The sequence below is a fragment of the Triticum aestivum genome, chromosome 7B (genome assembly GCF_018294505.1).
Source record: "Triticum aestivum cultivar Chinese Spring chromosome 7B, IWGSC CS RefSeq v2.1, whole genome shotgun sequence".
Taxonomy (NCBI): domain Eukaryota; kingdom Viridiplantae; phylum Streptophyta; class Magnoliopsida; order Poales; family Poaceae; genus Triticum; species Triticum aestivum.
The window spans coordinates 254811258-254824211 of NC_057813.1; positions in this window are offsets into that span (position 1 = coordinate 254811258).

The window sequence follows — 12954 nt, forward strand, 5'->3', positions numbered from 1 at the left end:
CAGTAGAAACTTTGGGGCACTCTTTGAAGTTCTTTGTGTTGGTTGAATAGATGAACCTGAGATTGTGTGATGCATATCGTATAATCATACCCACAGATACTTGAGGTGACATTGGAGTATCTAGGTGACATTAGGGTTTTGGTTGATTTATGTCTTAAGGTGTTATTCTAGTATGAACTCTATGATAGATCGAACGGAAAGAATAGCTTCGTGTTATTTTACTACAGACTCTTGAATAGATCGATCAGAAAGGATAATTTTTAGGTGGTTTCGTACCCTACAATAATATCTTCGTTTGTTCTCCGCTATTAGTGACTTTGGAGTGACTCTTTGTTGCATGTTGAGGGATAGTTATATGATCCAGTTATGTTATTATTGTTGAGAGAACTTGCACTAGTGAAAGTATGAACCCTATGCCTTGTTTCCTAGCATTGCAATACCATTTACGCTCACTTTTACCACTTGTTACCTTGTTGTTTTTATATTTTCAGATTACAAATACTCATATCTACCATCCATATTGCACTTGTATCACCATCTCTTCGCCGAACTAGTGCACCTATACAATTTACCATTGTATTGGGTGTGTTGGGGACACAAGAGACTCTTTGTTATTTGGTTGCAGGTTTGCTTGAGAGAGACCATCTTCATCCTACGCCTCCCACGGATTGATAAACCTTAGGTCATCCACTTGAGGGAAATTTGCTACTGTCCTACAAACATCTGCACTTGGAGGCCCAACAACGTCTATAAGAAGAAGATTGCGCAGTTGACATCAAGCTCTTTTCTGGCGCCATTGTCGGGGAGGTGAGTTCTTGAAGGTATATCTTTAGATCTTGCAATCGAATCTTTTAGTTTCTTGTTTTATCACTAGTTTAGTTTATAAAAGAAAACTACAAAAAATGGAATTAAATTTGCCTCATACGCTTCATCTTTTTAATATCTTTCATGAGAATGATGGAAAGGAAAATTGTGCTCAAGTGCTAGAAGAAGAAGTCTATAAAATGTTTGGCACTAAATCTTTGAATGATGAGCATGATTGTAGTGTTGTTAGTACGAACTCTTTGAATATCCATAGTACTAATGATGATTGCACTAGTCATGATGAAAACGTCTCTTATAAGCATGTCAACTTTTGTGGAATACATAGAGCTTGCAAGTACACACCAAATAGGGAAGATAGATTTTGCAAGAGGCATAAGTATTTGGAAACTAAATGGTTGCAAGAAAGGTTAGATGATTGTGCTGAAAGATTCAATATTTATCACCATCCTTGTGAACTTTGCAATGAACATGGTCATTTAAAGCTCCAATGCTATTTGTCTCATGATCAAATCGTGTCCAAAAATTGTGATAACTTGATTACCCTTGATCATCATAAAGAGCTTAGTCTTCTTTTGTGGTATGAAGAAATGAAACGTATAACTGAGGGTATTCCAAAATTTAATCTTGATAGATTTCTTGATTTTGATCTAGAAGAAATTTTTATGTATTATACGGTAAATTGCATTGAAAATACTTATATTGCCAATTACATAAAGATAAGAAAACAAATAGAAGATGAAGAGAATACTAATGAAAGGGAAGAGACTTCCCAATATCTTCCTATTATTTCTTATGATGAATCAGGTAACGAGGAGGAGCCTTCTATTCAACCAATCTCATTAATAAGGAGCTCCAAAAAGAGGATTAAACCCACACATGATGTGAAGAAGAAAAAGAAAAGAAGGAGAAGCAAAGGTAAAAAGGTATCCCTCCCAAATGATGTTGCTCCTACTACTCATTGTGATAATGATAATTGCTATATTATTGGTGCTATCCATATTGTTAATGATGAGAGTGATTATGCTTATGATATGAAAAGGCCAAAGATTGGGGATGCTATGTTTGATGAGAATGACGTGTTTAAGAATATATTTACTGCAGTTAATGTTTGTCCCAAGCTTGGGGATGCTATGTTTAATGAAGATGATATTTTTACCTCCCAAGTTTTGATATGCAAAGTTGTTATGATGATAGCATGCCTCCTACTTATGATGATTATATTGATGAAAGTGGGTTTGGAAGAGTGTCAACTTTAGGAAGTAATGATCCCGCTATTTGTAGGGTGTTGAATCTTATAATATTTATGAAAGTGGATTGGAGAGGTCATGACTTTATTTAGTGATGAATCCACTATTTTGGAAGAGGTTTCAATTGATTATGATGAGAACAAAGTTGCTATTTATGATGATTATTGTGATGACACTTATGCTATAAAAAGTAGTGATGATTATATTTATAAAACTTGTCATGATTATGATTACCTTTTTATGAACATTATTCATTTAATATGGAAACAATTTATAGTATTCGAGTCTCTTATGATACTCCCACTATTCCGAATGAGAAGAATTTTGCCTATGAGGAGAGTAGTAAAATTTATATGCAAGTAGATCATGAAAAGAATGCTTTATGTGCTAGTTATATGGTTGAATTCATTCATGATGCTACTGAAAATTATTATGAGGGAGGAATATATACTTGTAGGAATTGCAATAATATCAAGTTTCCTCTCTATGTGCTTAAAGTTTTGAAGTTATGCTTGTTTTGCCTTCCTATGCTAGTTGATTATTGTTCCCATAAGTTGTTTGCTCAGAAAATCCCTATGCATAGTAAGTGGGTTAGGCTTAAATGTGCTAGTCATATTCTTCATGATGCTCTCTTTATGTTTCAATTCTTATCTTTTCTGTGAGCATCATTGAAATCATCAAGCCTAGCTAGGGGTGTTAAACGATAGCGCTTGTTGGGAGGCAACCCAATTTTACATTTGTCCTTTGATTTTGCTCCTGTTTAATAATAAATAATTCATCTAGCCTCTGGTTATATGTGGTTTTATGTTTTAATTGGTATTTTTTCCAAGTAGAACCTTTGGGAAGACCTTGGTGAAGTCATTGTGATCTTGCTGTAAAAAAACATAAACTTTAGCCCTCACGAGATTAGCTGCCATTTTTACTGGAGAGTGATTTTAGGTTGATTGTTTTTGAAGATGATTAATAGACAAATTCCTCAGGTCCACCAATTTATTTCAGAATTTTTAGAGTTACAGAAGTATACGTTTGATATAGATTACTACAGACTGTTCTGTTTTTGACAGATTCTGTTCTCTATGTGTTGTTTGCTTATTTTGATGAATCTATGAGTAGTATCATAGGGTATGAACCATAGAGAAGTTGGAATACAGTATATATTACACCAATATGAATTTATAATGAGTTCACAACAGTAACTAAGTGGTAGTTTTATTTTCTTATACTAACGGAGCTCATGAGATTTCCTGTTGAGTTTTGTGTTGTGAAGTTTTTAGGTTTTGGGTACAGATTTGATGGACTATGGAATAAGGAGTGGCAAGAGCCTAAGCTTGGGGATTCCCATGGCACCCCAAGATAATCCAAGGACAACCAAAAGCCTAAGCTTGGGGATGCCCCGGAAGGCATCCCTTCTTTCGTCTTCGTCTATCGGTAACTTTACTTGGAGCTATATTTTTATTCACCACATGATATGTGTTTTGCTTGGAGCGTCTTGTATGATATGAGTCTTTGATTTTTAGTTTACCACAATCATCCTTGATGTACACAGCTTGAGACACACACATGATTTGGAATTTATTAGAATACTCTATGTGCTTCACTTATATCTTTTGAGCTAGATAGTTTTGCTCTAGTGCTTCACCTATACTTTTTAGAGCACGGCGGTGGTCTTATTTTGTAGAAATTATTAATCTCTCATGCTTCACTTTTATTATTTTGAGAGTCTTTTAGAACAGCATGGTATTTTCTATGGTTATAAAATTGGCCCTAAAATGATGGGCATCCAAGTTGGGTATAATAAAAACTATCATAGAAAGTGAATTGGATGCTATGATAAATTTGATGCTTGATAATTGTTTTGAGATATGAGGATGGTAAGATTAGAGTCATGCTAGTTGGGTAACTGTGAATTTAAGGAATACTTGTGTTGAAGTTTGTGATTCCCATAGTGTGCAACCGTTATGTGATGAAGTTGGAGCATGATTTATCTATTGATTGTCTTCCTTATGTGTGGAGGTCGGTATCGCGCAATGGTTAACTCCTACCAACCATTCCCCTAGGAGCATGCGTGTAGTACTTTGTTTTGATTACTTGTAGATTTTTGCAATAAGTATATGAGTTCTTTATGACTAATGTTGAGTCCATGGATTATACGCACTCTCATCCTTCCACCATTGCTAGCCTCTCTTGTGCCGCGCAATTTTCGCCGGTACCATACACCCACCATATACCTTCCTCAAAACAGCCACCATACCTACCTATTATGGCATTTCCATAGCCATGCCGAGATATATTGCCATGCAACTTTCCACTGTTCCGTTTATTATGACACGCTCCATCATTGTCATATTGCATTTGCATGATCATGTAGTTGACATCGTATTTGTGGCAAAGCCACCTTTATAATTCTTTCATACATGTCACTCTTGATTCATTGCATATCCCGGTACACCGCCGGAGGCATCCATATAGAGTCATATTTTGTTCTAAGTATTGAGTTGTAATTCTTGAGTTGTAAGTAAATAAAAGTGTGATGATCTTCATTATTAGAGCATTTTGCCAAGTGAGGAAAGGATGATGGAGACTATGATTCCCCCACAAGTCAGGATGAGACTCCGGACTATATAAAAAAAGAAAGGCCAAATAAAAATGAGAGAAAAAGAGAGAAGGGACAATGTTACTATCCTTTTACCACACCTGTGCTTCAAAGTAGCACCATGATCTTCATGATAGAGAGTCTCCTATGTTGTCACTTTCATATACTAGTGGGAATTTTTCATTATAGAACTTGGCTTGTATATTCCAATGATGGGCTTCCTCAAAATGCCCTAGGTCTTTGTGAGCAAGCAAGTTGGATGCACACCCACTTAGTTTCTTTTTGAGCTTTCATACACTTATAGCTCTAGTGCATTCGTTGCATGGCAATCCCTACTCACTCACATTGATATCTATTAATGGGCATCTCCATAGGCCGTTGATATGCCTAGTTAATGTGAGGCTATCTTCTCCTTTTTTGTCTTCTCCGCAACCGCCATTCTATTCCACATAAAGTGCTATGTCCATGGCTCACGCTCATGTATTGCGTGAAGATTGAAAAAGTATGAAACAATTGCTTGGCTAAAACCGGGGATGTGCATGATTTAAATATTTTGTGTGATGAAGATAGAACATAGCCACACTATATGATTTTGTAGGGATAACTTTCTTTTGCCATGCTATTTTGAGAAGACATGATTACCTTGTTAGTATGCTTGAAGTATTACTATTTCTTATGTCAATATGAACTTTTATCTTGAATCATTTGGATCTGAACATTCATGCCACAATAAACAAAATTACATTGAGAAATATGCTAGGTAGCATTCCACATCAAAAATTCCGTTTTTATCATTTACCTACTCGAGGACGAGCAGGAATTAAGCTTGGGGATGCTTGATACGTCTCCAACGTATCTATAATTTTTTATTGTTCCATGCTGTTATATTACCCGTTTTAGATGTATATGGGATTTACTAAGCACTTTTATATTATTTTTGGGACTAACCTATTAACCGGAGGCCCAGCCCAAATTGTTGTTTTCTTGCCTATTTCAGTGTTTCGAAGAAAAGGAATATAAAATGGAGTCCAAATGGAATGAAACCTTCGGCGGAGGTATTTTTGGAACGGAAGCAATCCAGGAGACTTGGAGTAGACATCAGGGAAGCTTCGAGGAAGCCACGAGGCAGGGAGGCGCGCCCTACCCCCTGGGCGCTCCCCTGACCGACATCTTTCGCCTATATATGCACTACAAAAAAAGACACATCCGTGACATTTTGGGCCAAACGCATTTTTTTCCTGTCATACATATGACACTTCTATGACGATAATTGTGACAAAACCCGGTATCATCATAGATGTGGTGGGCTCCTACTTCTATAACAAAAAATCATGACAGAAAATGGGCTTTACGTCCTGGGCGGGCCGAAGAAGCAGCTGCATGACATTCTTTGGGACGTCCATGACGGAAAAAACCATGGTAGAAGCGAGGGGGAGGAAAATTTCAGGGAGTTGCCGGTTACGGTGGGAGGTCGGGGGCCGAGCGATGCGCGTTTCTCTCGTACACGTACACGCGTGTGTGCGAGGTGTTGGCTCTAACTGAACCCGAGCGAGGCGTTGGGCTCTAACTGAACCCGAGCTATTGCACTGCAGGCTACGCGTTACTGAACCCAAGCGATCGATCGATGGCTGTTAACTAAACCTGATCAAGCGATTTCTTCGCTACTGCTGCTAACTGAAGCCGATCGATTGGATGAACAGTGAGCGTTGCGGGGGGGTTTGGATGAACAGTGAGCGGTGGCGTTGCCTCCGGATGAACAGGACCCCGTGTTGTGGTGGAGGGCTAGATGAACAATAGACGGTGGAGGGGTGCTTGTGGAGGGGTGGTTGAACAGGACCCCGTGGTGTGGAGGGTTGGATGAACAGTAGACGGTGGAGGGGTGCCCGTGGAGGGGTGGTTGAACAGTAGCCGGTGGAGTAGCGCGCGGTGGAGGCTGGATGAACAAGAGCCTGTGGAGGCTGGACGAGGTCGACGGTAGCCCGTGGAGGCTAGACGAGGTCGACGGTGGAGATGAACAGTATCCCGTGGAGTCCCGTTTTGCGGTACGCCACACCCCTCCCGATCAAAAGGACCCCCGTTTCGACTGTAGGAGGTCCGTTTCCTCCGTTTTGCGGTACGCCACACCCCTCCCGATCAACAAGACCCCCTTTCGACCGTAGGAGGTCCGTTTCCTCCATTTAGCGGTACGCCACACCCCTCTCGATCAACAGGACCCCGTTCCGAACGTAGGAGGTCCGTTTCCTCCGTTGTGCGGTATGCCAGGCCTCATTTCCATCGCCTATTCCATCCAAGCCCTCCCGATGAACACGACCACGCATTCCGTTCTAACCCAGCCAATTGGCTCCCACGCATTTCGTTGCCTCCCGATGAACACGACGCATTCCGTTGCCTCACCATGAACACGATGCATTCCTTGCCTCCCCATGAACACGAGCCCTCGCCGTATGTATGCGCGAGTAGGCGTTCGAGACCCCGCCCGTATGTACACATACGTGGCCGTATTTTCTTTCTTGCACCCTGGCCGATGTACGTACGTGTACATGCTAAGTGTGCACCTCTACTATGACACGTGGGCGCCTCTACATCCACCAGTATATATGTACGTACATGTTCGTGACCAGAATGACAACGCTACGTAGGCTTCGACCAGGTGGGTCCCGACTGTCAGGCACTTCCTTGCCTGCGAAGATGTCGCTGGTGGGTCCCAGCAGTCAGGGGGGCGAATCGGTTTTTTTGCCCGTACGCACTTCCTTGCGTGTGAAGATGTAGCTGGTGGGTCCCAGCAGTCAGGGGGTGAATCATTTTTTTTGCCCGGACGCACTTCCTTGCGTGCGAAGGTGTAGCTGGTGGGTCCCAGCAGTCATGAGGGAAATGTTTTTTTCGTGAAATACGGTGGCCCGTCTGGTGGATCCCTGCTGTCAGGTGGAGGAATCATTATTTTCCACGTAATAAGGAGGCACTTCCTTGCTGCGGTTGTGGACCCAGCTGTCAGCCTCTCCACGTACAGTCCACGTCCGACGGAAGTCATTCCTTGACAATGTTGACCACGCCGCGTCGAGAGCACCAGGGTTGTGGATGACGGCGAGGCCTAGGAAGGGGACGACGCGGAGCCGGTGAAGACGCGGCAGTGGATGCCCACGCGGAGAGGAGTATGAGGGTTCACACGTTCGGCTGCGGTGTGAGGCTGCCGTCGCCGCAGGGCCTGGCTAGCGATGGGAATAGTAGGGGGCGGTGAGGCCTCCGCATCAGCACAGCCGGCCACGGGAGGCAGGAGCAGGCGGCACGACTGGCGCTGCTTTGGGCAGCTGGAGCAAGAAGACCAGAGGTTGAAGAAGCACTACGGCCGTTGGATGGACATCGTACGGTCACTGGAGCAAGAATCGTTCATATTGACTAAGTTGACAAAGCCCTCTGTCCCCGTCAACTTAGTAGGCCCACAAGTCAGCCTCCCACCAAGGTGGGTCCCAGCTAGCAGGGGGAGTATTCATTTTTTGTGTGTAATAAAGAGGCACTTCCGGTGGGTCCGAGCTGACAGCGGGGGGGACATTTTTTTTGCGAAATACGATGGCCCATCCAGTGGGTCCCAGCAGTCAGGGGGGAAACATTTTTTTTCGCGAAATAAGGTGGCCCGTCCGGTGGGTCCCTGCTGTCAGGTGGAGGAATAATTATTTTGCGCGTAATAAGGAGGCACTTCCTTGCGGCCGTCGTGGACCCAGTTGTTAGCCTCTCCACGTACAACACTCTTTCGATGGAAGTCAGTCATTGACCATGTTGACCATGCCGCGCCGAGAGCACCAGGGCGGTGGACGATGGCAAGGCCTAGGAAGGGGACGATGCAGAGCCGGGGAAGACGCAGCAGTGGAAGCCTGCACAGAGAGGAGTACGAGGGTTCACTAGTTCGGCTGCGGTGTGAGGCTGCCATCGCCGTAGAATAACAGGGGGTGTGGGTGAGTGGAGGGATGTCCTGGCCAGCAGTGGGAGTAGTATGGGGGCGGTGAGGCCTCTGCGGCAGCACAGCCGACCACGGGAGGCAGGAGCAAGTGGCACAACCGGTGCTGCTTTGGGCGGCTGGACCAAGAAGACCAGAGGTTGAAGAAGTACTACGGTCGTTGGATGGACATCGTACGGTCATTGAAGCTAGAATCGTTTATATTGACTAAGTTGACAAAGCCCTTGGAACGCTCCAACTTAGTAGGCCCACATGTCAGCCTCCAAAACGGTGCACCCCAGATGTCAGGGGGAGGAATCATTTTTGGGGCGGCCGAAGCTAAGAATATCCGAGATTGAAGAAGAAGCACGACATCCGTTGGATAGACATCCAACGGCCACTGCTGCTAGAACCGTGTGTTGACTATAATAAGTTGACAAAGCCTTGCATACGCGTCAACTTATTTTTTTAGGGGACGCATCACTTAGTAGGACCACAAGTGTGTGGCAGAGAACTTATAGCCCATTTGTGTTTTGTAAGAATGTACAACCCATTTTTGAATTTTAATGGAATTTACATCAGCCCATTTACAGTTTGTTAAAAGTACAGCCCAATTTCTAGCTAGGACAACGATTAATAATTTCAACCAACCGTTGAAGACAGAATTCAATAAAATTTCCCACATTTTGATGGGATTCGAAATATTTTTATCCCGAAATTTCTAGTCAGATTAAATATAAATTTGTATTACGTAAAAATCCAATGAAACATTGTGTGTGCAACAATGAAAATTTAAGATTTTCAAAATCCATAAATAATATTTTATAAACTAATTTCGTGTTTGGTGCATTTTTTATAGTTACTGCTCAATTTTTATAATTACATCCCATTTATTTTTTTAAAGCCCATTTTCCTGTTAAGCCTAATGCATCCCTCCTAGGAAAGATTTGCAGCCCAGCGGGGCGGAGAATAACAAGTTGACCTTGCCTGGGTATTCCTCAAAAAGACGTATAGCTGGGCTAGCCATTTTCATCTTGAAAAAATTAGTATCTGGGCTGGATATCTGGCCAGGGCTAGATGGGCCACAGCCCAGCCAGTTAATACCCTGCTCCCCTCTGAACAACAACAAAATCATCGCCAAGAAAAACTCTGAAGTGCTCACGCCTCAAAAACACAAATAATGCTCGAGCTGCTTGGTCCCAGCTGTCGGCCACACCTTGTGCAATTCTCTCGTTTATATTGACTACATAGGTTGACAATGGTGTGGGACCATGATGTCAGGAATCCAGGAGAAAGCAAAAAAAATATAGTTGTACAGAATAAGGAGGCACTTGCGTACGTAGGGCTATGGCCCTAGTGGGTCCCTAGTGTCATCCAGTCAAAATAAAGTCATCTCCTGAATCCTCATGTTCGTTGACCATGTTAACAATGCTCAGCACCACGGCGAGCGCAATAACTCAAAGGACAACGGAGAGGGCCTCGTGGGCCCTACGGAGGTCTTATACAGCACCCACTGCTCATTCAGGAAGCCAGGATCATTGGACACCTATGAGCACCTTCGAGAAACTGAGACGGCATGAAACGGTAAGGCCGCGCTTGGGAGCTCTGGTTTTTCGTGTGTGAAGTACTTCCGATATTTTACTAGTCGAAATCGACCAACCAAGCGCCTTCACCCGAGACCATCTGCTTCAATTTACAACCATCAGTTTTACAAGCGGTTTTGGTTGGAAAATGACGATTCCATCACGGCCTAATATCATGAGTTGGTCGGAAGATCATATGGTTTCACATCTAACCTACCCGACATGTCGTATAGGCTATGAATGAAACATCAGACGATGAACTTCTTACAAACGGAAATAACGGAAGAGGATGATCTTCTTAACAAGAAAATCACTGGCATTAGATCGACATGCAAAACAATACGAAGCATTATTCTCAAGAGGCATGGTGAACAGCTCGTGATGCTGCATGCCGCAACATTCCAAACTCAACTTTGCAATCAAACACAAGCCCTGGCATTACATAGACAATATTCAGAACAAACTCTTAACACAGGAATATCTCAGCAGAGTAACTATTTACTTCTAAACTAAACACAGGAATAGGAAAAAACATTCGATGCTGCTCACAGCAAGGGCGTCCCACTCAAAAATATCAAATGCATGTCTTCTGGCTAACATCAATGAGAAAATTTTGACAAAGTTTTCCAATTCCAATATATTAAATTAACGTCTTCTTGCTAACATCAATGATTAAACTTTGACAAGCTTTTCCCATTCAAAATATGTAATGCCTATGATCGTGGAGTCCTGTCGTAGCTTCTTATACTTGTTTGGGCACTTTTTGCCTAGGGCACTCCACGTGTTGTTAAATTGCCAATGGTCTCTGCAGACTAGTCATGTCACCGGTGTCTAATAATACTCTGTAAAGCTTCTCGGTCATTCCTTCTGTAATGTACCGCAAACAGTGAATGCTTCTTTTTGCAAAGTGGAACGACCAACTGGAACCAGTAACACAGCAGTTTGCCTTGGACACATTGGCTCCTTTTGTGCAGTTCAACTAAAATCAAAGTCGGAATAAAACCAAGCTTTAATTTTGATATCCCTGTAAGCAACAATAGGTATAAGGGAAACAATTACTGAGAAATAACGGTTGATGACTTGTCTTAATGGGAAACAAAGCAGGAGAGTAGCAATTCTCCGTCAGTGTGATTCATTCATATTGACTGAGACATTATCTTAACAATGCCTTGTTTCAACATGTATAAAGAACGACAAAGCAGAAAAGTACCATTCCTAAAACAATGCAACTGATTCATTTTAACAGAGACATTATCTTAACAATACCTTGGTTAAACATGTAGAAAGAACTACAAAGCAGGATAGTACCATTCCTAACAAGTGTTGCAGTTTTGAACTAAGATTCAGTAGTTCATTAATTCTGAGAGTGGCATTGCTTAATTTTGCCAGCGGCATTAGATTAACGAAAAGCATAAATAGTTCTAGGGGAGAGTGTGTGCAACAACAATATGTGCTTCCATCTACTTATAAAGGGGATGATGCAGAGATTGTTGTAGCAAAGCAACAAGCATCATGTCTGGGTTGGTCCCATTTTTGTTCACTACTTAATGGGAAAAGACAGCAATACAATAGCTTAAATTCAACATTTATTTAAAACAGTACCAATACAAGTAGCACAACATTTCAAAGCACACTGCACAATCATGTGGATGAAGGCATGTACTGACCTTTCATGAGAACACCAGGATAAAATACGAATCTGCCAACACGGATAGGAAATCCAATCTTGTTTTGTGCAGTTGCACTGAAATCAAGCAAAGTGTTTCGTGTAGCGAAGCAAAATGTCACAATAGCAACAAGTTGAATAGATATCCCTGTTTAAACAGAGGCAAAAAAGGAATCAATTACTGGCTAATAAAGGAGGATGAAACATGCAGCCACAAAAATGGTAATCCCACCAATCCCTAACAAGTGTTGCAGTTTTGAAATAAGATTCAGTAGTTAATTCTGAGAGTGGCATCAATTACTGGCTTATAAAGGGGATGATGATGAATTTGTTGTAACAAAGCAACAAGCATCATGTCTGGGTTGGTCCCATGTTTGTTCACTACTTAATGGGAAAAGACAGCAATACAATAGCTTCAATTCAACATTTATTTAAACAGTACCAAAACAAGTAGCACAACATCTCAAAGCACGCTGCACATCATGTGGTTGAGACCAAGATTTGAAACAACTCGCCATGAAGACTGGAAACAAATCTCGATCTACTTTTGTGTTGTTCCACCAAAATTAAGCAAAGTCACCAGTGTGACATTCAAGTTGAACTGCACAAAACACTCTTAAAACATAAGTGTTTTGAGTAGCGAAGCAAAATGTTGCAATAGCAACAAGTTGAATCGATATCCCTGTTTTAACAGAGGCAAAAAAGGAAACAATTACTTGCCGATAAAGGAGGATGAAATAAACGGTGACAGAAAGAAGCATCTAACCTATCTTCGATCAAAAACAAAGTAGGATAGTAGCATTTCTAAAATGGTTGCATTGATTCATATTAACAGAGACATTCTCTTGAAACAACATTCATTAAAAAATGTAATTTACTTTTAACAGTGGCATTGCTTCAATTTTCTGGTGGCATTCTTAGATTAACAACAGCAAAATAGTTGTATGGGACATGCTAGCACCATGTGCGTCCACACGTATAAATGGGTGATGCAGAGTATGTAGTCAAGCAGCATATCTGTGTTGGTCCCATATTTGTCCTCTTCGAACTTTTTTCCTATGTGAGGGCAGCAAATCTAGTCCTGCACAAACTACCCGACCCCCCCCCCCCAG